Source organism: Mercenaria mercenaria, chromosome 17 (assembly GCF_021730395.1).
Source record: "Mercenaria mercenaria strain notata chromosome 17, MADL_Memer_1, whole genome shotgun sequence".
NCBI lineage: Eukaryota > Metazoa > Mollusca > Bivalvia > Venerida > Veneridae > Mercenaria > Mercenaria mercenaria.
Genome location: NC_069377.1, coordinates 60906751 through 60934739, shown reverse-complemented (window position 1 = coordinate 60934739; position 27989 = coordinate 60906751). Strand labels below are relative to the sequence as shown.

Below are 27989 nucleotides of genomic sequence, written 5' to 3'. Positions count from 1 at the left end.
TAGCTTTGGTTTGTGAGTAAATTTGACCTTAAGGACCTGTTATCACACATGGCAGTTACTTAATGGCAAACAAGAAGTATCAATTGTGGGACGGTTCATTCAGGAAACAGGAAAGGATATGAGGAAGTACATGTTCCAGTACCACAACCCTTCGATTCAGATGAGGTACTATGCAATACTGTTATAATTTTCTTGATATTGAATTTTAATTTTGTAGACATTAGTAAAAATAAAGAATACATACTACATACTTTTGATTTTGAATTAAATATTTAAATGTTCCTTTTTGTGTGTTCTTGCCCTCAGTCAGTGTTTTTCAGGATCAAATACAGGATATGAATTTTCATTTTCCCAGTCTGTTTGGAAGGAGGGTGTTTGCAGCAGTTCTCACACGGGATAACCGGTTTATCCTGACGCCGCTGGAAATGTAACACAGCGGGGAAATGTAACCCGCTGTAAATCAGTAGGAAAGATTTTCTTTTTATTTCTATTAAAATGAAGCCAATTCTTGCAAATCAGCTTGACAGTTTTGTCAAGGAATGACCATGGCTTACATGTACAATTTCTGGGCCAAATATGATAGTTACGTTTTCAGATATTCGCTAACAATTTCTTCAGTTTGAAAAAATCGAGCAAAAATCCAAAGTTTTGCACAAATTGTTTTGTTTATGAACAACCTGTGAAAACTTTTATCATCTGGTTTAACAGATGTGTCCTTTCGAAACACCAGTGTAAATTTTCCCGGGGTTTTCTACGTTATTCCTGAATAAGTATATTAGCCGTTAAATAGGATGGTCGAGAAAAAAAAGACTGTCGAAAACGGCCGCTATGCGGGTCGTTGAACTCGGATGTTAACATTTAAGACTATCCATTAACTCCGATGATTTTGAATACTTTTGTATGTAAAAAGTATTACGGGCAGTGATTTGACGGAAACGTAATTATTTTTTAAAAATGGCACTTTCATTTCAAGAGGCTTTGGGACTATATTCCTTCACATCCGGGCTGAATTTTAACCTAGTTCACGCGTTCTTGCCATTTTTACGCCATGCGAAAGTCAACCATATATTTTTTTGCATTTACACAGAAGCAATATAGTACATATTGCCATTTTGCCAGCTTTTGATAGTGGAGGAAAACCATACAGGTGCCTCCGGGCTACTACAGGAAGTAATTTCCCCTGGGGTTTGGCAAGTGCAATTATTGCTTCTGATGGTCAGCCCTTTGAATTTCGTTTGAAGAATTCAGTATCTTTAATGAATCTCAAATCCTGTTTTTGTTTTGAAAAGTGTTCTTAGTGCGGTGCTTGATAGGTGTATAATCTTATTTGCTCATACATAATTATTTAATTGCTCCTAATGTAAATCTGCCATTTTGTTTTATTCATAAATACCTTTTCAACAAAGAACAGTTTATTCATGGTCTAAAACTGCAAGTTGTTGATGTATAGAGGCAAACGATTGAAAACGATTGTTTCAAATCTAAACAATCAGAACTTTGCAAAATGTCACATGACTGTTAATCAGTTATTTCCCGTAACATGGCAGCCACATGTAGCTTTAGTTAACATATAACAAGGTAGGTCGGAACTTTTCTTTGCTTGTTTATGATCTTACACAGTCAGCTTTCAAATAAAACCGCATGAAAATAAAAGTTCTACTATACGACACAATATATTTGAAATTTTGCCCTAGGGCATGTGGGAAATTGCCAGCTTGACACAAAATACTTATTTATAGTCTGTGTAAAAGATTTTTTTGTTGTACTGACTTTGGAGGTGGTCATTAATGAAGGGCCTCACTAATATTTGTATCATCGGTAACACATGTTTGAAGTTTAAAAATAAATACTTAAAAATCAGTCCATGCATGTAGAATCAGAGCCCGGACAAGACACTGCGGGCGGACGGACGAAAGGAACAAAGCAACTTCTAGACTCTAAACCAAAAGGACAATGATTATAAAAATCCACCAGAATTACTCAACATGGCAAAAAGCACCATACATAAGTATATACAAACTGTTTACTGACTGCAAGTATACACATTTTACACAAATGAAAGATGAAAGAAATCGCAAAAACACAGACATACTAAACAGATACAAAATATACATAAAGAAGAGACACAATAGGGCATATAACATGTCTACAAGACAGATGTTTTACTTTTATACAGCTGTATTCTCGATAGCCGACAGCTGACTTCAACGACTGCCTATTTCAAATACAGCGGCCGTTTTCGACAGTCATTTTTTCTTGACCATGCCTATTTAACGGCTAATATACTTTTTCAAGAAAAAGGGTAGAACCCCCGGAAACTTTACACAGGTGTCCCGAACTGACACATCTGTTAAAAACCCGATGATAAAAAGTTTTCACAGGGTTGTTCATAAAACAAAACAATTTGGCCAAAACTTTGGATTTTTTGCTCGATTTTTCAAACCGAAGAAATGTTAGCAAATATCTCCAAACATAACGATCGTTTTTTTGGGCCCCGAAATTTACATGTAAGCCATGGTCATTCCTTGACAAAACTATCAAGTTGATTTGCAAGAATTGGCTTCATTTTAATAGAAATAAATGGAAAACTTTACCTACCGATTAACAGCTGGGTTACATTTCTAGCTGGGTTACATTTCCAGCGGGCGTCAGGATAGCCGGTTATCCAGTGTGGTTACTACAGTAAGTGCATGATTTAAGATTAGTTGAACTGGAGCGTGGAGGGGGCGTGTGGCCTCCATTGGAGAATAGTAATTTAAGATCACTGACTGTGAATCACTTGCACCTGACTGATGTGTGTCTAAAACAATTTTGCATTGGGTGCAGAATTCTTTATGTGAGGAAGTCATCTAGCTGACTTTCAATGGTAGGTGGTTCTACCACTGGTGTGGGCCTGTGCCTGAAGCAATGTGGTGTCTTTACCATTAAAGTCTAGACAAATTGCCATATGACCTAAATTATGATGGAGTGGCTTGAAAACTAATTAAAATTTGCAAATAACAAAAATAATATGCATGTGAAGAAAATGCCTCTTCTGGCCTGATAATTTAATAACTTTAAAAATGTAAGTGTAATATGTTAAATAAGAAACTTCTTCTGCATGAGAAGTTCTTCTTAGTAGTGGAAAACTGGCATGTTCTCATTGACGATTTGATAAAATACTTTGTGTCTGAAATCCTCATCATGTGTGAAAGTTTGCAGTTACTTGCGGAGAACAGGTTTGTACTGGTACAGAATCCAGGAACACTGGTTAGGTTAACTGCCCGCTGTTACATAACTGAAATACTGTTTAAAAAATGACATTAAACCCAGAACAAACATTTAAGCCATAAAATGTATATCCACTGTATCCTTTTATAGATGTCCACCCATATTTAAATGTTCTTTTACTGTGAAGGTATGCAGATTCTGAAGTCTTGATAATAAACAGGTTGGAATATCGGAAGTCAAAAAAATATGCCTGTGAAAATAGTATCAGAAACCTAGCAGGTGTAACAGCCAAGTTTTTCCCCTCAGTTTACTGGGTTGCAAAATAGACAGAATATTGTCAAAGACTGGCCATAAAATAGAGATAGTACCTAAAATTTCAAATTATGAAAAACAAATAAAAAAAAATAATGTTGATTGCTTATATATATAATTTAAGACCAAATATAATACTCAAGTCTTGATCTGATCATTTTCAAGTGTGTTATTGATGATTTTCTGAAACTTCTAATTTAATTTTCATGTACTCGCTCTTGTACATAGTCCTACCTGTCTAGCCATTGATAAATATTTAATCCCCAATTATAACTGGATTATTGCAGAAAAAACGTCAGTGCAAAAGATGTCAAATACATGCATATTGTATGATATCACAAAATGTTTCAAGACTGATAAAATAAATTCAGATCCACTATTTAACAAGATTGTTCAAATTATGCCCCTGGGGTGAAAAAAGGCCCCACCCCGGGGGTCATTTGTTATATGAGATATATAGAAATAAATACTTCAGAAATTATCAGGTCATATTTCCTAGACTGTTTAATCATAATTACCTGATGACCCCAAGCGATTAGGGGTCACTTGACAGTAACCTTGACCTACTGACCTTTTTTTTATGCCCCCGAAGGGAGGCATATAGTTTTTGAACAGTCTGTTTGTCTGTCGGTCTGTCCCCAATTTTCGTGTCCAGTCCATATCTTTGTCATCGATGGATGGATTTTCAAATAACTTGGCATGAATGTGTACCACAGTAAGACGACGTGTCACACGCAAGACCCAGGTCCGTAGCTCAAAGGTCAAGGTCACACTTAGACGTTAAAGGTCATTTTTCATGATAATGCATTGATGGGCATGTCTGGTCCATATCTTTGTCATTCATGCATGGATTTTAAAATAACTATGCATGAATGTGTGACACAGTAAGACGACGTGTCGCGCGCAAGACCCAGCTCCGTAGGTCAAAGGTCTTAAACTCTAACATCGGCCATAACTATTCATTCAAAGTGCCATCGGGGGCATGTGTCATCCTATGGAGACAGCTTTTGTTTTTAGATACAACCTTGAAATTTGGATGACATGTACAGTTTTGTACTCCAATCTTAAAACTGACTTTCAGTGACCATGGATGTGACCTACTGACCTTCTTTCTAATATTGTAGCATCAGTGTGCCAGTTTAAATGTGTGGCTCATAATACTTAGGTGAGCGATTCAGGGTCATCATGACCCTCTTGTTTATAACATGGCAGTAATAAAACATGATAAGGGAAATTATTATAATGGATGAAATTTTTGTAGGAAAGATTTGAAATCATTAAAAAATTTGTTCGAGTTTAGTGACATAGAATTTTTGCAGGAAAGATTTGAAATCAGTAAAAAATTTGTTCGAGTTTAGTGACATAGAATTTTTGCAGGAAAGATTTGAAATCAGTAAAAAATCTGTTCGAGTTTAGTGACATAGAATTTTTGCAGGAAAGGTTTGAAATCAGTAAAAAATCTGTTCGAGTTTATTGACATAGAATTTTTGCAGGAAAGGTTTGAAATCATTAAAAAATCTGTTCGAGTTTAGTGACATAGAATTTATGCAGGAAAGATTTGAAATCAGTAAAAAATTTGTTCGAGTTTAGTGACATAGAATTTATGTAGGAAAGATTTGAAATTTAGTGACATAGAATTTTTGTAGGAAAGGTTTGAAATCATTAAAAAATCTGTTCGAGTTTAGTGACATAGAATTTATGTAGGAAAGGTTTGAAATCAGTAAAAATCTGTTCGAGTTTAGTGACATAGAATTTATGTAGGAAAGGTTTGAAATCAGTAAAAAAACCCTGTTCGAGTTTAGTGACATAGAATTTTGCAGGAAAGGTTTGAAATCAGTAAAAAATCTGTTCGAGTTTAGTGACATAGAATTTTTGCAGGAAAGGTTTGAAATCAGTAAAAAATCTGTTCGAGTTTAGTGACATAGAATTTTTGCAGGAAAGGTTTGAAATCAGTAAAAAATCTGTTCGAGTTTAGTGACATAGAATTTATGCAGGAAAGGTTTGAAATCAGTAAAAAATCTGTTCGGGTTTAGTGACATAGATTTTTGCAGGAAAGGTTTGAAATCAGTAAAAAATCTGTTCGGGTTTAGTGACATAGATTTTTTGCAGGAAAGGTTTGAAATCAGTAAAAAATCTGTTCGAGTTTACTGACATAGAATTTATGCAGGAAAGGTTTGAAATCAGTAAAAAATCTCTTCGAGTTTACTGACATAGAATTTACGCAGGAAAGGTTTGAAATCAGTAAAAAATCTGTTCGAGTTTACTGACATAGAATTTACGCAGGAAAGATTTGAAATCAGTAAAAAATCTGTTCGAGTTTACTGACATCGAATTTATGCAGGAAAGATTTGAAATCAGTAAAAAATCTGTTCGAGTTTAGTGACATGAAATTTATGTAGGAAAGGTTTGAAATCAGTAAAAAATTTGTTCGAGTTTAGTGACATAGAATTTTTGTAGGAAAGGTTTAGTGACATAGAATTTTTGTAGGAAAGATTTGAAATCAGTAAAAAATTTGTTCGAGTTTAGTGACATAGAATTTTTGTAGGAAAGGTTTGAAATCAGTAAAAAATGTGTTCGAGTTTAGTGACATAGAATTTTTGTAGGAAAGGTTTGAAATCAGTAAAAAATTTGTTCGAGTTTAGTGACATAGAATTTTTGTAGGAAAGATTTGAAATCATTAAAAATTTGAGTTTAGTTCCATAAAATTTCTATGAGCAAAAAACCTGCTTACATTTGTTTAATGCAAAAGATGAAAAATTCACTGGTACTACATGAATTAATGCAACAATGTAATCCACAGAGTTGTTCCCCTTGAATGAGGATGAATTTACAGTATTAGTCCCTGTGTAAGGCATGCAATTCCTACTACTAATGCCTTATTTGAACTACACAGAAATACAGTAGTCTTTCATCACTGAGTGAGAAGACTTTCATAGAGTTTTGAAGATGCTTTAAAACATAGCTTATTCCATAACTGACATGCTTAATGGATGCATTGATAAAGTAAAAAAATTAAACTTTAAATTCTTGGGCATGATAAATGTGCTGTTACAGAGATATATGAAAATTCTCATTTCCAGAACCTTTTCAAAGAAACTATTTTAACTCTTAGTCTGCTGACGGCAAATGATACTGCCTTTGCGACCGTGCAGTCTGATCATGATCTGCACTATCCGCTATTCAGTCAGTATCTTTTTTGTAAGCACTTCTGTCAGTATCTTTTGTAAGCACCGCTTTAACAGTTAATGATACTATCCAAATTGAAAGATCAACATGTTCGTTATAGAAATTTAGCAGGGTAAGGGTTAATATTCTGTCAAAAACAAAATGTTTTCACTCCATTACAAACTTTGTATAATACATATGATTTAAAATTTACGTTACAGAGGCTGAAGTGATATAATATGAAGGTTGAGGAGTTGACAGGAGCTCTCAGGTGACCAAGGAACAGATAAATGCCACACAGATCGTTGTTTGCACGCCAGAGAAATGGGATATCATCTCTAGGAAAGAAGGGGAGAGAACTTATACACAACTTGTCAGATTAATGATCTTTGTAAGTTTCCATGGTAACCAGATAATGTATCTCATGTCATTGAAGTGGACAGATTGTTAAATCATCTGTATGTTCTGTCATGTAACTCTTATTATTTTATCAACAGTACTGTATTTAGACATACATGGCTTAATATTATGCTTCCATGACGTTTGGTCAAAAGATGCTTTGTCTAATTAAAATTTGGTCTACATGATAATTTCGTCTACTGTGACACAAGGGCAACCATGTTGATTAGTCTAAATAATTATTTCGTCGAAAAATGGTCAAAATACTGTTCAATTTTCATGTCAAACAACTCCCTCTTTCTATGATTTGGTGTTGTTTGATTTTTGTTTCTCAAGGCCTACTTGGAAACCTTAAGTAATTGCTTAGCTAAAATAGAAAAAAGGGAAACTCCACAGGTCGCTCAACACAACAAAAACGAAAATGTTGCAGGCTCGGTTTGATTGAGCCTGTTCATGGATGGTAGTTAAAATGCATGCTACCATCCACACCCTCTAGCCCCGGGTTGAGCAGAACTCAACATTTACACATGCTAAAAGTACAAAAAACAATTTAGAGACATCCGCAGATGTGTTCATATGGCGGTGCACATGGAACCTTCAATGCTACACTAGCGTGTAATTCCATGAAAAGCGGCGTATGGTCCCCAGTTAAAATAATGGGTTTGCTCTAAACGAGAAAACAGTGAGCAGAACTAAACAAGCAGGAATTTAGAAAGGGGAACTGCCAAAAGACAAAATTAAAAAGCAGGCACCATATCCAAGCGGTGATTAAACAATACCCAAAGCTATGAAAGCGGGAGTATTGGAGCCACCCAGGCCGAAATGTCTGTTATTTCAAGTGCTTGTTTTTGCCCTTTATGCATCTTCAATGTTGACTTTTTCATCTATATGAGAACCATATATGACGATAAAAGTATTTCATAGATCAAAACTTATCAGTTCTGAATTTTAAAGTAAATGAAGAATCTAAATAAGAAATATACTTAAGCAAATACTTAAGTTTGTTATATCGTGCTTGGATAGAAATATTATGTTTGCGTGACTAAAATAAGTACTGCAGACAAATTCTACTATACACAGTATAATTTAGCTATAAATACATTTTTATAGAAAAAATCAACATTAAATAACTATTACTTAAGCAAAAGCACAATTTAAAAATAACAGACTTAACTGAGTATTTAAGTCTTTTTCATGAAATTGGGGCCAGGTGCTGCAAATGATTACATGTTCGAGATTCATGTAAAAAGTGCTACTGATAAGCATTATATATGGTTGACTTCTAATATCCTTTCGGCTACCATAGCAGACTAATACGTACTATAAAAACGGGGGTCGCTATTACCGCTATCATACACCGACTGACTACCGCAGACGCCTAAAACGTACCATCAAAACGAGGGTCCAGATTACCGACATCGTACAGCGTAGGACTACCGGATTTTTTTAATTTTTCTTTGTATCTGGGGGGAATTTGAATGTTTTTTATTTATTGCAGAATTTGATCTGAAGTGTAAACTTTCATTTATCTTATTAACAAAACGGTATAAAATCAGTTAAACTAATATTTTAATCATTCAGGGTGATATACCAAATAATATTACGCAACAAATTACAGTCTCCATAAAATTTAAAAACAAAACCAAAGTCCGTGCGCAAAAATGTTCTAAAATCATTGTTATCGAAATTTTGGGTTGAAAAAGAAAATCCTTTTCAGACAATTAAGGGATCATTACTCCCCAAAAAATACCCATTAGTTTTGATGGTTGCTCGTCGCGGTAATTACCGAACTCAGTTTTTAAAACTTAATTAATTACTCATTTCTACGCAAACGGTATTTAAAGCTATTTTACTACGTCTGCATTATGCGGCTCCGGCATTCTAGAAGTATGAAAACCACGGGTCTGCCACTGATGCGTTTTGTAGACTTTTCACCAGTTACTTTCACTGGGGACTACGGTATTTTCTGAACTTTTTTCCATGAAATACAAAATTTCACTGGGGTAATCAGAAATAGTGTACATTTATACACTACGGCAGAAATTTTTTTAATTGTTTTGCACTTGGAACATACATATATACACTGTGGTAATTCTCTACAGAACGCTTCAATCGTTTTTACGCCGCAACGGTAATACATATGCACACATCGCTTCTTCCATTTGCATACTAGACGTGGTAAATTTATCCACTATGGAAGTATTGTACTTTTCAATTTAAAACTCACTTTAGGTAAGAATGTATTTAAATTATCCCAAAGTACACAATGGTAATTTTGACTTTGAGCTCCATGCATGATGCATTATAATGCATGGATACTCGGGAATGCTTTATAAATGGTACAGTATTCAGTATTTCACATGTCCCTTTTGGGATACTCATTAATTAATTTATAGTCCGGGGTCCGTAATGTGGGAGATACATTCGTGCCTTGTAATCTCGGGAACCCCTCTCACTGACGGAGGGTCGCAGGTTCGAGCTGTGCACCGACTGGATTTTTTATGTGAGAAAGTAGGCAGTTGCTTACGGACTTTGGCGTCTAGTACTGGTCTTTCCAGGAACGATGGTTAGTTGAACTGGCTCCCTGATATAACGGAATAATGTTGAAAAATGGCCGTAATTTAAACAAAAACAGACTCTAGAATGATCTGTTTCCAAAACCGTACATGAATGTGCTTTAGGTGAAATAAAGATCTTATAATTCTTCTTTAAATATGATCAAACAATTGAAAACTTAAGTGTGACTTTAAAGAAAAGTATCAACGGAATACAGCTCGCAACTGGGATACGCTCTAATTTAGATATAATGCTATTATAAATTAAATTATTTTAAAATCTGTTTGAAAGTCAGTAAGGCATAACAAACTAAGAAAAGACACTTTTAGCTACTATTATAAGTTTTACCACGAAGTGTCATCAAACATTTTGAGTTTTGTTTTGGCACTTGCATCGTAACACCACAAAAAAGATTATGAATTTGAATAAATTTTAAAAATGAACCTTATTAACGTATATTTGGGACGCGTTTACATGGTCCCGATCCGCTGACATAACTGGTAGGTGACTAAAAGTAAAATGCAACAAAAACATTTTTATAACTAAAAAATAATAAATAAAACAATAAAATTAACAACTGAATGAAAACACTACAGTACAGGCAATCTCCTATGAAGGTATGAGTAAGAAGAATCATAATCAAATGCTACACAACCTGAACAACGTAATTTGGACTAAATTTTATGAGAGACAGTCACTTATAGTCCGATACGGAGAAACGGGTAGAAGACTAAAAGAAAAAACGTTAAAAGCAAACAGAAACATTTGACAGAAAAAAAAATATTCAAACGAAAGCAAGTTGTAAAAGATATAACAGATGAGGATCATTCATTACTTACAAATCATCGAAAAAAGGTAACATAGAGCATATGTAATGTTACACAAAAAGTTCATTTAAAAGTCATAAAATAATTCCTGTTTTTTGTTAAATTTGTACTGTTAGTCCGTTTAAACTGAGTAAGAATGAAACAATTTTGTCAACAAACTTACGACAATAACCGTTAATCTATATATACATGTATTTTTTGAATACCCGGGTCTAAAGGAAAGGGGGGGGGGGGGGGGGGGGGGGGGGGGGGGGGGGGGGGGGGGGGGAGCATGAGGGTAGGGAATTAACATTGTTAATGACGATAGAAAATAAAATGTCCAAAATTCACTGTGATAAACATGTCATCGGTAGAACTGTTTAATAAGTTAGTTATGTGTCTATATTTAATATGCCGGTTGTATGATTTTTTATTTCTATAACCATATTACAATTGTATCAAAATTCACAAGAAGCCAAACTTTATGACACATGTTTTTATTTAATTTCAAAAATTTAACTCTAAACACCTTTTCCCTTGAGACAGCTCATATTAGAAAAGTATATTGCATGTGAAAATTTAAATTTCAAAAGATAATCAATCAAACGTTCTCATTCGTACTAAAAACAAACGTACATATACACATAGTAAAATGTGTACACCATGTAATGTTGTCACTAATCTTAGACACTGTCTGTTTCTTTCTCCAGTTTGTGCTTAATTTCCGCTAGTCAGACAGTCATTTCTTCTTCGTCGATTTCCAAGTAATTTTGTTAGCATTTTACGGGGGGTTTCTATTTTAATATGTACCTTCCTGGGTAATTTTTGTAACCGTTATGTAGCTAAATTGAAGGAAGGGGGTTTTTTATTTAAAATGTAGTAAAATGAGCTATAACAAAACGTATCAAATTATATCATTTAGTGATTTGCAATGGTTATATATACTAAAATCGATTTTCTGGAGTTTCCAATTTTTCTCTTTTTGCCCTAAAGTTTTACGGACGTTTTCGGATTGGAGGTCTGTATGGACTTCCTTTATTTTGCCAATCCCAGTTCTGACGCATGATACGAAAGAAAGCTTCCCTGAAAATATTTTAAAATCACGGGGTTAACCCTGAAAATTGTTGACCCAAATATTTTATGTAAGCAAGACAATTTGAAATTTTAACTACAATTATTGCACAACTTCTCGGAACTGGCTTTTGTACTTAAGGGCTGGTTTCTCGAAATATTTTATCCTGTACAAATGTACTAAGAAGATTAACCTGTTAAGAAGCAGTCGAAATATATAATGCAAACACAGACTTTTCTCTTCTGACATGCTTTAAATATTTCGAGAAATTTGACCCAGAGCGATAATTTGAGTACATTTTGGATTGAGCGACTTGTTGACTCAAAACCCAATTTTTTAAAATGGAGTAAAGACAGTACGTTGCGTAAAATAGCAATGACCAATAACACCATGAAATCTTTAAAACTACTCATTAGATCAATATAACTTTTTAATAAGAAGAGTTATTGTTATACCTGTGTAAATTGTTACACTGCTTACAACCAAATGATGACGTTGGTGTTCGGAGACCACCGGCGGTCCCTTTAGTTTCTTCATTTCTGCAAAAACTGACAAGCATTTGTTCGCCCTGACATGGGGATAATTTCAGGAGTCGCAAAAATCTCGGTCAATGGTATCAACTACCTACGTTTGTTTGGATTTTCCTAATTCCTGAACGTAACATTTCCCTACTCTAGCTACCATGTTTCCCTCTTTGATTTGACGTGTCATATGCTGTCCTTTGTTCTTGTACTAACCGAAACCAGGATTATAATGTATTACATGTATTACATTATTCCTGCCGAAACATCCTTCTGTCGGACTAATTCTGTGGTTTCAAATCATATGGCAAGAATTTTCGCCCTTATTAAAAGACCCACAAAGATGGGTTGAGCTGGCAAGGAACGCCTGTGCCAAAGGGATGTGTCTAGAAGCACTATACGGTTCAACCAGATGTTCAACGACCTTCCCTGTTAGTCTACTTCTTTTTTTTCCCCTCTAATATAAACTTTAAACTTCCAAAGATAGCAGAAACTGCATCTGCTAAAACGAATATTTTAAAGCCTCTCTTTAATACATACTATTAACTAAATTTTATCTATTTATCTTTTTATCTGCATCACTCCTCTTTACAAGTAAAACGTGCAGCTGCGCGTCTGTACAAGAATTTTAAAAGTAGATGGACAGGAGAATATAAGTAATACACGATGTGTATTGCAGCATGAATACAGTTTATAGTGTTAAAAACAAGAAGGATTTACAGATAAAAGCAGTTTAAAGAAACAGATCTATCATGTTAAACATTGTGGGCAAGTTTGGTTACACCCTGCCTAAATGGTTCAGGTTTGGGGCTTGCACAAGTTGTACTGGAAGGGATTCCAAAACACTATGGTGCCTGGAAAAAAGAGTACTTATAGTAATTACAGGGAGTGAGGATCTAGGTATAGGAGTGGGGATGCATATGTCTTGTTAGACGGGATTGGGGAGGGGGAGGGGCTGACATAGGGAGGAAGTGGTACAGCAACCAAACCACTCTACAAATAATTACCACAGTAGACGTTTGCAGGAAGAACGAATTTCAATGTAGTACCGCAGTGTAGTTTTACTCGTCCTGTTACTAAGAACTATAGTAGACATTTGTGAGAAACTTGAATTTTAAGGCAGTGCCATAGTGTAGTTATACATAATAAATGAAATTAAGTACACTTCCACAGTGCTGAGAAAGTTACCCTGCGAAAGGATTATACTAGTAATCAAAACTTATCCTGTAGACATTATTTATTCCCCCGATTACCACAGTAGTTTAATGCAGGGCATGCGAAACCAAAGAGAGTGCCGCAGCGTATTAATACATATTCACACAAAACAGCATGTACTGCCACAGTGATGCAACGGCCGTTTAAATATGTGACTTTTAATAAATAACATTAACTGTTTGTTTTATCTGCATATAAATACCATAGTAGACAACTGCAGGAATCAAGAAACTATAAGTTGTGCCACAGTGTAGTTATACCAATAACCACACAATGTACATAACTACCATAGTGTAGCAACCGTTTTACATAAAAAATACCACAGTATAAAGATGTAGTATATTTTTGTTAATTCCTTCTATTTTCAATTGCGAAAAAATACAATTTTCACCCAAATACTGCATTATGCGCTATGGAAATGAGCACCCCCATTTTTTTGGTACGTATTAGTCGTCTGCGGTAGCCCGCCTGCAAAACAGTAGCGGTAATGGAGAACCCCAAAAATATAGTCTGCATTTGGCGTCTCAGGTAGTGCGTCGGTGTACGATAGTGGTAGTCGAAAGGATATAAGCAGAAAGTTGATATAAAAGCTGAAAATGTGCAGAAAGTTTTAAAAAGTAGTTTCTAAAAATAGTTGATCAAATACTCAAATAAAATTTAAACTTCAAAAATATCTCATTAAAAAGTATGAATGAATTTTAAAACTTGTAAATGTAAACCTTTCAGAACCATAAGAAACATGGAAACTACACAAGAAGATGTACGACTTGTTGGTCTCGGTGCCACACTACCAAACTACGAGGATGTAGCAACCTTCCTGCGCTTGGAACCCTCTGAAGGTCTGCTCTTTTCCGACGACAGTTTCCAACCTGTACCACTAGAACAACAGTTTATCGATATAACTGTGTGGAAACCGATGAAGAGGTTCGAGATAATGAATGAGGTTGTATATGAAAAGGTTATGGAACATGCAGGCAATAATCAGGTAATAATAGTGTTTTTTGGGGCAATTTTAGGGGCCCAGATTTGATAACATTCCCCTCTCCAAAAAGTATGTTTTCCCTATTAATCATATTGTGATGGAAAACATTATGCAGGACATTTGTTTTGATGTACACTGATAAGAAGTTTAGAGAATTAGTTACAAAAAAAGGTTGCTTCTTACAGCCTCTTAAGTTGAAAAGTAAATTCAAAAATATGTTTAAGACTTGTCAGAGCTCCAGATAAGCTTTTGGTGCAAATGGGTATTTACCCATCACTTTTTAGCTCACCTGTCACAAAGTGACAAGGTGAGCTATTGTGACCGCTTGATGTCTGTCGTCCGTCGTGCTTCAACAATTTGTAAAAAAAATCTTCTTCTTGAAAACCACTGGGCAGAATTTCACCAAACTTCACAGGAATGATCCTTGGGTGGCCCCCTTTCAAAATTATTCAAAGAATTGAATTCCATGGAGAACTCTGGTTGCCATGGCAACCGAAAGGAAAAACTTTAAAAATCTTCTTCTCAAAAACAAGGGGCCCTAGAGCTTAGATATTTGGTGTGAAGTATTGCCTAGTGGACCTCTACCAAATTTGTTCAAAGCATGACCCCGGGGTCAAAATTGACCCCGCCCCAGGGGTCACTTGATTTTACATAGGAAAATCTTAAAAAATCTTCTTCTCAAAAAGCAGAAGTCCTAGAGCTTAGATATTTGACATGTAGCATTGCCTAGTGGACCTCTACTAAAGTTGTTCAAATCATGACCCTGGGGTCAAAATTGACCCCACCCCAGGGGTCACTTGATTTTACATATGAAAATCTTCAAAAAATTTCTAAAAATAAACCAGAAGTCCTAGAGCTTAGATAGTTCACATGTAGCATTGCCTAGTGGACCTCTACTAAAGTTGTTCAAATCATGACCCCGGGGTCAAAATTGACCCCGCCCTAGGGGTAACTTGATTTTACATATGAAAATTTTCAAAAATTTTCTAAAAATAAACCAGAAGGTCTAGAGCTTAGATATTTCACACCGCCCCAGGGGGTCACTTGATTTTACATATGAAAATCTTCAAAAAATTTCTAAAATTAAACCAGACGTCCTAGAGCTTAGATATTTGACATGTAGCATTGCCTAGTAGACTTCTACAAAATTTATTCAAATCATGACCCCGCCCCAGGTGTCACTTGATTTTACATACGAAAATCTTCAAAAATTTTCTTAACATAAACCAGAAGGCCTAGATCTTAGATATTTGACATGCAGCATTGCCTAATAGACTTCTACAAAATTTATTCAAATCATGATCCCCAGGGTCAAATTGGCTCCGCACCAGGGGGTTACTTGATTGTACATAGAAAAATCTTCTAATTCTTCTAAAAAAAAACCCCAGAAGGCCTAGAGCTTAGATGTTTGACATGTAGCATTGCCTAGTGGACCTCTACAAAATTTGTTCAAATCTTGACCCCCCCCCCCCCCCCCCCCCAGGTCAAATTGACCCAGCCCCAGGGTTACTTGATTGTGCATAGGGAAATCTTCATAAATTTGCTAAAAATAAACCAGAAGGCCTAGATCTTAAAGCTTTAGCTAAGAAATTTGTTCAAGCAAGCAAGTCTACTCAGATGATCGATATAGGGCCATCATAGCCCTCTTGTAATAAAAATGGACTTATCTCGGTAAAAATATATAGAACTCATTTGAAATTTCATTATTGTCTTTAGTTTGACTGAGGCAATCATGGTAGATAGCTATGGACTGATTTTATATCAGATGTTTATCCTGATGATATTTACGTGTGTATGCCTATGTGCTTTATGTCAAAACTTGATCATATCATTTTGAGCAATGGTACTCAGGTGAGCGATATAGGGCCATCATGGACCTCTTGTTTTTCCTGTAGTTTAAATTGGACTGGATGAAACAGACTTACAGCATATATCGTCAACAAATTATTTTATGTTTTCTGGGATACTTTTGTTCCATCATATTTTTTGCTCTTTGAATGCAGTCGGAAATAAATTCATCCACATTACCCCGAACAATGTGTTCACCGCAATATGTGCTTTCCCATAAGATGTCGTCCAGTATCTGTGACACAATATCATTACAAACAGAAACTCTTTGTTGAACAACAAAATATCTTTCTATTTTGTTAGTTTGTGCTGCAGTTATTTTCTGCGACCTCTTTTAGTACTAGAAGTGGCGTAATAAATTGCAACAAAACGTTCAAGTAACACCGACCTGTGATTTTTCTGATAAATAGCAACCTGTTCTGCAATAACGTATAACTAGTCTGTTGTCTAGGGTTAAGTCTTGTACGCGATACGCAAGTGATTTTCAATAAAATGGGTATTAGTAATTTCAACTGCGCTTCAGTACGCACACTGTATGAATTCAATTGGGTTTACTGCAAATTTAATTGCTTAAATATGCAAATACGCAGCTAATCTGGAACTCTGACACAAAAAAACATGTGTTATCCATACACTCTTGTTTATATAATACGAATTTCAACATTCTTCAGACAAAAACAGCTCGTTGCATACATGAGAATGCCAAATTCACTTACAAATCTACTGATATATATCATTTGCTTATTGTCATCACTGGTACACTACCTAAGCAGTGTGAAGATACTGGAATTTAGCTTGGTTATGATTACAGATCAACGTTGAGAGTGGAATTGACAATTACACCAGACTTTCAGTGGGATGAGAAGTTGCATGGTTCATCAGAAGCTTTCTGGATCCTGGTGGAGGATGTGGACAGTGAAGTTATACTGCATCATGAATACTTTCTTCTCCAGAAGTAAGTTGACTAAAGATACGATAAGATGATTTAAGATAATTTCTTCTCACTTTAAAGTACAAAAATATACATACAATAGGCAGATATGCAGGGTTAGAATTTAATGTTGCTTCAACGCATTGTGTAAAAACAATCATCAGTCGTGCGTACTGAGTGAAACATCGTTATTAAATGCGTATTTACAGCAGATTGATACTCATAGTTATTTCTACTTGAGATTTTGCACTCGTAAAATTTTGCAAGTTTGGGCAAAAGTCACTCGCATTTTTAGCTCACCTGTCCGGCATCCGTCCATCCACACTTTCCTTTAAACAACATCTCCTCCAACCACCAAGCCAGTTTTGATGAAACTTCACAGGATGATCCTTGGATGGTCTGCTTTAAATGTTGTTCAAAGAATTGAATTTCGTACAGAACTCTGGTTGCCATGTCAACCGAAAGGAAAAACTTTAAAAATCTTCTTGTCCAAAACCACAGGTAAAAGGGCTTTAATATTTGGTATGTAATATCATCAAGTTGGTCTCTACCAAGATTGTTCAAATTATACCCCTAGGGTCAAATATGGCCCCGCCCCGGGGTTCACATGGTTTATATAGACTTATATAGGGAAAAACTTTGAAAATCTTCTTGTCCAAAACCAGAAGGCCTAGGGCTTTGATATTTAGTGTGTAGCATCATCTAGTGGGCCTCTACAAAGATTGTTCAAATTATCCCCCTAGGATATAATACGGCCCCGCCCTGGGGGGTCACATTGTTTCTATAGACTTATATAGGGAAAAACTTCGAAAATCTTCTTATCAAAAACAAAAGGGTCTAGGGCTTTGATATTTGGTATGTAGCATCATATAGTGGGCCTCTACCTAGATTATTCAAATGATTCCCCTAGGATGAAATATGGCCCGCCCAGGGGGGTCACGTGGTTTATATAGACTTGTATAGGAAAAAAACTTTAAAAATCTTCTCGTCTAAAACCACAAGACCTAGGCTTTTGATATCTGGTTTGTAGCATTGCCTTGTGGTCCTCTACCAAGATTGTTCAAATTATTCCCCTGGGGTGAAAAGAGGTCCTGCCATGAGGTCCCAAGTTTTACATAGACTTATATGGGAAAAAACTTTAAAAATCTTCTTGTCTGATAGTTCAATGACTATGCCTTGATATTTTGTTGGTATCATTGCCTAGTTGATCTCTAACAAGATTGATCGAATTATGCCCCTTGGGTGAAAAGAGGCCCCGCCCCAGGGGTCACTTGATATATCAGTTATATAGGAAAAAATACTTCAAATATTATCAGATCATATTTCCTAGACTGTTTAATTATATTTATCTGAATACCCAATTTAACGCTATCCCTACTTTGACATGTTAAATTCCAAATGTATTTATTGGTACTGTGTACATTTTTAGCTCGACTATTCGAAGAATAGTCTAGCTATTCTACTCACCCTGGCGTCGGCGTCGGCGTCACACCTTGGTTAAGTTTTTGCATGCAAGTACATACAGCTATCATTTAAAGGCATATAGCTTTGAAACTTATTTATTCTTTTTCTAGTCAATTACCAACCTCACTGGTCAAGTTCCATAACTCTAACATGTATTTTGAGCAAATTATGCCCCTTTTGGACTTAGAAAATTTTGGTTAAAGTTTTACATGCAAGTTACTATCTCCAAAACTAATGCAGATATTGAATTGAAACTTCACATGTATCTTCGGGGTTATAAAACTAGTTGATAGCACCAAGTCCATAACTCTGACCTTTATTTTGGCCAAATTATCCCCCCTTTTGGACTTAGAAAATTCTGGTTAAAGTTTTGCGTGCAAGTACATACAGCTATTACTAAAAGGCATATAGATTGAAACTTATTTTTTCTTTTCTAGATCATTACCTACCTCACTGGGTCAAGTCCCATAACTCTGACATGTAATTTTGGCCAAATTATGCCCCTTTTGGACTTAGAAAATTCTGGTTAAAGTTTTGCGTGCAAGTACATACAGCTATTACTAAAAGGCATATAGATTTGAAACTTATTTTTTCTTTTTCTAGATCAATTACCTACCTCACTGGGTCAAGTCCCATAACTCTGACATGTATTTTGGCCAAATTATGCCCCCTTTTGGACTTAGAAAATTCTGGTTTAAAAGTTTTACATGCAAGTAACTATCTCCAAAACTACTACAGATATTAAATTGAAACTTCACATGTGTCTTCGGGGTTATAAAACTAGTTGATAGCACCAAGTCCCATAACTCTGACATGTATTTTGGGCAAATTATGCACCTTTTGGACTTAGAAAATCCTGGTTAAAGTTTTGCAATGCAAGAAACATACAGCTATTACCAAAAGGCATATAGCTTTTAAACTTATTTATTCTTTTTCTAGGTCAATTACCAACCTCACTGGGTCAAGTTCCATAACTCTTAACATGTATTTTGAGCAAATAATGCCCCCTTTTGGACTTAGAAAATTCTGGTTAAAGTTTTACATGCAAGTTACTGTCCCCAAAACTAATGCAGATATAGAATTGAAACTTAACATGTTTCTTCGGGGTTATAAAACTAGTTGATAACATCAAGTCCCATAACTTTGATATGTATTTTGGTCAAATTATGTCCCCTTTCGAACTTAAAACTCTTTTGATATTTAACATTTTGGGTAATAATTTCCTGCTTCTGTGACAATATTTCGAATAGTCGAGCTTGGCTGTCTTACGGACAGCTCTTGTTAGCTCACCTGTCACATAGTGACAAGGTGAGCTTTTGTGATCACCCTTTGTCCGTCGTCCGTTGTCTGTGCGTCCGTGCGTGCGTCAACAATTTCTCTTGTTTGTCATTTCTGATGTCTTTAACAGTTGTTTTATGTGTGTTTTTCAGGACTACATTTCTGTGCGGAAGGATTAAAAAACTCCACCAGACTAGCGGCCATAAAAGATGTCAGTGGGAAATTCAAACATAGACTAGATACTTTGATGTGTAGCAAAAAAGTTCATTGTTGATGGTGGTGTTTTTCTATGATATATTGACTGGGGTAGTATTACTCTTCAGAAATACAGAGCTGTCAATGCTGCAATTTTGTTGTGAAATTCACAGTCCATGTCCAAAAGTGCTTGTTTTACCATACAGCAAAGAAGGAGAAATTGTAGTGGGCCGACACCTTCTGACAAATGGATAGGTGAGTTAAACAGTTCTGGTTTAACACTGATGACAGTTCATTATACAAAACAAGTCATTTGCTTTTCAAGAAATAAAACTCCCAACTTTGAGAGTGTTAGTCATGTAACCAGTGTACTGATTAAAAGTATCAGAAGATAGAACACAACAGTTTTTAGTAGAAATTTAGTCATAGTAATTTTTACAAAAATTAAATTTAAACTGCATGGATGTGCAGACTGATCAAGATCTACACTGGTCGCAAAGGCAGAGCAAATCCAGTCCAGCATGCTAAGGTTTAATTAAAGGCTTATGCGAAACAGGAGTTTTATTTTGATATGTTATTAAATTAAACCTTGAGCACATGATAGAAGATGAAAAACATTATGATGCACAATATGTAGAGTTATATTTTCATTGAATTGTAGGAGCAGAGACATTATTACCAATTTTCAAGTTTATTTTGAAGTCAAGGCCCTCAGGGGCATTGGACAAACATAACAAACAATGCAACATACAACAACATGGCATATGGAACAAGATGTCATTATTGTGAACAGTGTACAAGGAGGATGAGAACCAGTTTCATTCCATCACCTGATACTGCCGGAGAAGTATACCCCACCAACAAAGTTGTTAGATCTCTGCTTTGAGAAATCCCAATGCAGTGAAGACTTTACATTCTTCAACCCAGTACAAACACAAGGTAAATTCCAACAGTGTATTTTTAGCTCACCTGTCACATAGTGACAAGGTGAGCTTTTGTGATCACCTGTCTTCCGTCGTCAGTCCGTCTGTGCGTGCATCCGTCCGTCAACAATTTCTTGTCTGCACGATAGTGGTTTCATTTATGATTTTATTTTAACCAAACTTGCACACAACTTGTATCACATAAAATCTCGGTTCCTTTCTTGAACTGGCCAGATCCCATTATGGGTTCCAGATTTATGGCCCCTGAAAGGGCCAAAATTAGTTATTTTGACCTTGTCTGCACATAGCAGCTTTATTTATGATTTGATTTTTACCAAACTTGAACACAACTTGTATCACCGTAAGATCTTGGTTCCTTTCTTGAACTGGCCAGATTTCATTATCGGTTCCAGAGTTATGGCCCCTGAAAGGGCCAGAATTAGCTATTGTGACCTTGTCTGCACAATAGCAGCTTTATTTATGATTTGATTTTTACCAAACTTGAACACAACTTGTATCACCGTAAGATCTTGGTTCCTTTCTTGAACTGGCCAGATTCCATTATGGGTTCCAGAGTGATGGCCCCTGAAAGGGCCAGAATTAGCTATTTTGACCTTGTCTGCACAGTGCACAACAGCAGCTTCATTTATGATTTGGTTTAATCAAACTTGCACAAAACTTGTGTCACCATAAGATCTCAGTTCCTTTCTTGAATCGGCTAGATCCCATAATGGGTTCCAGAGTTATGGCCCCTGAAAAGGCCAAAATTAGCTATTTTGACCTTGTCTGCACAATAGCAGCTTCATTTATGATTTGAATTTAATCAAACTTGCACAAAACTTGTGTCACCATAAGATCTCAGTTCCTTTCTTGAACTGGCCAGATCCCGTAATGGGTTCCAGAGTTATGGCCCCTGAAAAGGCCAAAATTACCTATTTTGACCTTGTCTGCATAATAGCAGCTTTATTTATAATTTGATTTTAACCAAACTTGCACACAACTTGTATCACCACACGATCTTTGTTCCTTTCTTAAACTGGCCAGATTCCATCATGGGTTCCAGAGTTATAGCCCCTTAAATGTCCAAAATTGGCTATTTTGGCTTTTGCAGCCATATACTATAGAGTCTTCATTTATGGTTTGATTTGAAACAAACTTCCAAAATATCTTCAACAACAATAAATCTTGGATTCCATGATAAAACTGTCAGATCCAATCGTAGGTCCCAGAGTTATTTTATATCTTACTACCTCCCCTGATTGTAATCAAAATGGATTTATATCAGTAAGTACTTATAGGACTTATTTGAAATTTCATTATTGTCATTAGTTGGACTGAGACAATCAGGGTAGATAACTATGGACTGATTTTATATCAAATTACCTCCCTTTATTTCAAATTAAAATGGGTATTTCTCCGTAACTAATGAAGATACTGATGTGAAATTTCATTTATGTCAACAGATGGACTTGGACAATCTGTGAAGATACATATTGACTGAATTTATGACAGATTACCTCCTTTATTATTTATCTAAATGAATACACCTTAGCAGCTTCTAATGAGATTGGTTTGAAATGATCATATCATTTTGAGCAATAGTACTCTGGTGAGCGACACAGGGCCATCATGGCCCTCTTGTTAATGGTTTTAACCAAATTATATTCAATTATTCCCTGCAACGTCACTTGCATCGCATCATGATGTCATAATGTCATGGCAGGATAGTTTTGTAGAAAAACTGTAAATAGTTCTATTTTGTTTCCCAATATCTTTTACATTTCATTGTAATATGTAAATATTTTTGATCCCGTTATTGTTTTATAGCACACCTGAGCCAAAGTCTTGTGATGAGCTTTTGTGACAGCTCAATGTCCACCGTGCGTTGTATGTAGTGAGTCGTGCGGCGTGTGTCCATCAACAATTCCGAAAAATTTCTTCTTCTTGAAAACCACTGGGCAGAATTACACCAAACTTCACAGGAATTATCCTTGTGTGGTCCCCTTTCAAAATTGTTCAAAGAATTGAATTTCAAGCAGAACTCTTGGTTGCCCTGGCAACCAAAAGGAAAAAAAATCTTCTTGTCCAAAACCACAGGGCCTAGGGCTTTGATATTTGGTATGTAGTATCATATAGTAGGTCTCTACCAAGATTGTTCAAATTATTCCCCTAGGGTCAAATATGGCCCAGCCCCGGGGGTCACATGGTTTATATAGACTTACATAGGAAAAAAACTTTAAAAATCTTCTTGTCTGAAACCAGAAGACCTAGGCCTTTGATATTTGGTGTGTAGCATTGCCTTATGGTCTTCTACTAAGATTGTTCAAATTATGCCCCTAGGGTGAAAAGAGTCCCTACCTTGGGGGTACCAAGTTTTACAAAGACTTATGTAGGAAAAACTTTAAAAACCTTTTTGTCTGGAACTGCAAAGCCTAGGTTTTGATATTTGGTATGTAGCATTGCCAAGTGGTCCTTTACCAAGATTATTTAAAATTATGCTTCTTAGGTGAAAAGAGGCCCTACCCAGGGGGTCCCAAGTTTTACATAGACTTATATAGGAAAAAAACTTTAAAAATTTTCTTGCCTGAAACTGCAAGGTCAAGGCTTTTGGTATTTGGTATGTTGCATTGCCTAGTGGTCCTCTTCCATAATTGTTCAAATTTTGCCCTTTGGGTGAAAAGAGGCCCTGCGCTGGGGATACCAAGTTTTACATAGACTTATTTAGGAAAAATTTAAAAAAAATATTTTTGTCTGAAAGTTCAAGGCTTAAGCCTTTGTAGCATTGCTTAGTGGTTCTCTAACAAGATTGTTCAAATTATGCCCTTAAGGTGAAAAGAGGCCCCACTCACTTGTATAATTATGAGTTATATAGGAAAATATACTTAAAAAATCATCTGATCACATTTCCTATAGACTGTTTAATTATAATTACCTGATGACTCCAAGTAACTAGGGATCACTTGACTGTGACCTTGACCTAATGACCTACATTTTTATGCCCCCGAAGGGAGGCATATAGTTTTTGAACCGTCTGTCTGTCTGTCGGTCTGTCAGTCTGTCGGTCTGTCCGCAATTTTCGTGTCCGGTCCATATCTTTGTCATCGATGGATGGATTTTCAAATAACTTTGCATGAATGTGTACCACAGTAAGACGACATGCAGTGCGCAAGACCCAGGTCCGTAGCTCAAAGGTCAAGGTCACACTTAGACATTAAAGGATAGTGCATTGATGGGCGTGTCCGGTCCATATCTTTGTCATCGATGGATGGATTTTCAAATAACTTGGCATGAATGTGTACCACAGTAAGACGACGTGCAGTGCGCAAGACCCAGGTCCGTAGCTCAAAGGTCAAGGTCACACTTAGACGTTAAAGGATAGTGCATTGATGGGCGTGTCTGGTCCATATCTTTGTCATCGATGGATGGATTTTCAAATAACTTGGCATGAATGTGTACCACAGTAAGACGATGTGCAGTGCGCAAGACCCAAGTCCGTAGCTCAAAGGTCAAGGTCACACTTAGACGTTAAAGGATAGTGCATTGATGGGCGTGTCCGGTCCATATCTTTGTCATCGATGGATGGATTTTCAAATAACTTGGCATGAATGTGTACCACAGTAAGACGACGTGCAGTGCGCAAGACCCAGGTCCGTAGCTCAAAGGTCAAGGTCACACTTAGACGTTAAAGATCATTTTTCATGATAGTGCATTGATGGGCATGTCCGGTCCTTATCTTTGTCATTCATGCATGGATTTTAAAATAACTATGCATGAATGTGTGACGCAGTAAGACGATGTGTCGCGTGCAAGACCCAGCTCCGTAGGTCAAAGGTCCTAAACTCTAACATTGGCCATAACTATTCATTCAAAGTGCCATCGGGGGCATGTGTCATCCTACGGAGACAGCTCTTGTTGTTTTTTAAGATACAGCCTTGAAATTTGGATGACATATACATTGCACACCGATCTTAACAGCATAGAAATTGGACCACGTCAATAACTTTCGATAAAGATTTCAATACTCATCTTTAATGTTCTTCTTGTGACTACTTACTTTGTTGTTTTTGAAGCTACAGCAAAATGATTTGGACCACATGTATAGTGTTTGATACAGATTTCAATTCTCATCTTGAATAGTCTTTATCCTGACCTACTGATCTACTTTCTTGTTTTTGAAGATACAGCATGGAAATTTGGACCACATGTAGAACTTTTGATACCTGATCTACTGACCTACTTTCTTGTTTTTGAAGCTACAGCAAAGAGATTTGGACCACCTGTAAAATATTTTAACAGATTTCAGTACTTGCCTTGAAGAATCTTTACCATGACCTTCTCACCTATTTTTTAGCTCATCTGATTTTTTGAAAAAAAATGATGAGTTATTGTCATCACTTGAGCGGTTGTCGGCGTCGGCGTCTGCGTCGGCGTTGCCTGGTTAAGTTTTATGTTTAGGTCAGCTTTTCTCCTAAACTATCAAAGCTATTGCTTTGAAACTTGGAATACTTGTTCACCGTCATAAGCTGACTCTGTATAGCAAGAAACATAACTCCATCTTGATTTTTGCAAGATTTATGGCCCCTTTTGTACTTAGAAAATATCAGATTTCTTGGTTAAGTTTTATGTTTAGGTCAACTTTTCTCCTAAACTATCAAAGCTATTGCTTTGAAACTTGGAATACTTGTTCACCATCATAAGCAGACCCTGTACATCAAGAAACATAACTCCATCTTGCTTTTTGCAAGAATTATTGCCCCTTTTGGACTTAGAAAATCAGTTTTCTTGGTTAAGTTTTATGTTTAGGTCAGCTTTTCTCCTAAACTGTCAAAGCTATTGCTTTAAAACTTGCAACACTTGTTCACCATCATAAGTTGACCCTGTACAGCAAGAAACATAACTCCATCCTGCTTTTTGCAAGATTGATGGCCCCTTTTGGACTTAGAAAATATCAGATTTCTTGGTTAAGTTTTATGTTTAGGTCAGCTTTTCTCCTAAACTGTCAAAGCTATTGCTTTAAAACTTGCAACACTTGTTCACCATCATAAGTGGACCCTGTACATCAAGAAACATAACTCCATCCTGCTTTTTGCAAGAATTATGGCCCCTTTTGGACTTAGAAAATCATTTTCTTGGTTGAGTATTATGTTTAAGTCAACTTTTCTCATAAACTATCAAAGCTATTGCTTTAAAACTTGCAACAGTTTTTCACCATCATAAGTGGACACTGAACATCAAGAAACATAACTCTATCCTGCTTTTTGCAAGAATGATGCCCCTTTTTGGACTTAGAAAATCATGGGTAGGACAATATTTCTATTACACAAAAAAAAAATCAGATGAGCGTCAGCACCCGCAAGGCGGTGCTCTTGTTTTTTTGAAGCTTTAGCAAGCATTTAAACTCTCAGGTGAGCAATATAGGGCCATCATGGCCCTCTTGTATACATCTATTCCTTTACTGAAGAATACTTTGCAAGGACTTTTCTGTCATTTTTAATTCATATTATTTTGCATTCAAGTGTAGTTCTGTACCAGTGAAAAATAAAACTGATATTTTTGCTGTTTGAAAAAGTGAAAATATCAATTTTATTTCATTGATAAATTTCAGTATTTCACTGAAGAGCATGAAATAAATTTACTGATGTGGGAGGCATATAGTGATTGTCCTATACGTCCGTTCGTCCGTCCGTACGAGGTTAACCAAATGGGACTGTTTCGTCTAGCATCAATACCCCTAACTAGAATGACTTGATACTATTGCAGATGTAACCTGTGACCATTCCACATCTTCAGACATCACCTGACCTCAGTTGGATTCTTCTGACACTTTTGTTATAACCTTTGTCGAAGATATTGCTATTGGTCAAAATAAATATGCTTTTTATGCGTAGGTTTCTAATTAAAAATGATTAACCGAACCTAAATTTAGCAGAGGGCCACTAAAAGAAAACCTGTCCTTAATGTTTTTTCAGATTACAATCCAATGAAATTTAGTATAGATATTGCTTTTGAAAATTACAAGGAAGTCAAAGATAAAAACAGAGGTAGAACCAATCTACTTCTTGGACATAATCAGGGGAAATAACTGACTAATGTTCCCCATTACAGTATAACCTGTGCTAAAGACCACCAGAGAACAGACACCATCTGGCTCATATCATATTTTATTGTTGTTGTCTTTGCAGTTCGAGGCGGACAGTTTCCTCGTATCACTCTGATAGCTGCTGCAGAGCTGAACAGTGGACATTCCTTCAATACATACGTTTTACCTAAAACACTGATCACCTCAAAAGCCCAACAACTTACTGGAATTGTAATGTCAGGTAGTAACTCTGTGTTAGTAAATGGAATGCCAGTGGAAGCAGAATTTATAACTACATCACTGGAAAAGTTTTGTAAATGGCTAGAACAATTTGACAATGTCATTCTGGTAGCCCGCAATGGCAGAAGATTTGACAGTAGCTTGTTGTAAAATTCTTCAGAGTTTTTTTTAAATGTGTGTCTGGATTTGTTGATTCTCTAACAGTTTTACGCAAACCTTTTCCTGACAGTTTCTCGTACAAACAAGATCTTGTACAAGAATTTTGAGTGAAAGTTATGGAGAGGGAGAGTGAAAGCTATGGAGCACATAATGCCATGGAGGATGTTAAAGCATTAGGAAATCTTTTAAAACACGTGTCAATAAAGCCTAAAACAATGCTTTCATTTAATTATTCTCCAAAATCTGTACATGAAATATTCAGGCCTCAACCTAAATCATTTGAAAATAATTGTCAAGCACAAGGGAGAAGATGGGTTGAAGAACACGTACATTGTTGATATAGTGAAGGACAACCATGTGTTACAAACACAAAGAGGACATTAGAGAGAGTTATTCCAAACCTTGTGGAGTACTTAAGAAATGATTTTATCATACCTCATAGCTTATGCTCCATATTGTAATTTTAAAAGAGTAAGAAATGTTCAAAAATGATGTCTCTTGATCTGTATGTCAAGTTTTATGCTTTGATTTGGTTATCTTTTTTGAACTCTTATAACATATTATTATATGTGTATGAACATTTTACTTTATTAAAAGGATAATATTACTACTATATTTATTTTTATGTACAAGT

The 27989-nt window shown here is 35.9% G+C and overlaps 1 long non-coding RNA gene across 1 annotated transcript; it reads left to right on the top strand.

Moving 5' to 3' along the window:
• LOC123536445 (uncharacterized) lies at nucleotides 1-27968 on the top strand. Its single transcript, XR_008368080.1, has 7 exons — nucleotides 1-165; nucleotides 6909-7078; nucleotides 13983-14241; nucleotides 16898-17041; nucleotides 19912-20209; nucleotides 20616-20893; nucleotides 27060-27968. It is a non-coding gene; the product is annotated as an uncharacterized LOC123536445 (long non-coding RNA).
• Nucleotides 27969-27989: the final 21 nt, after the last annotated feature.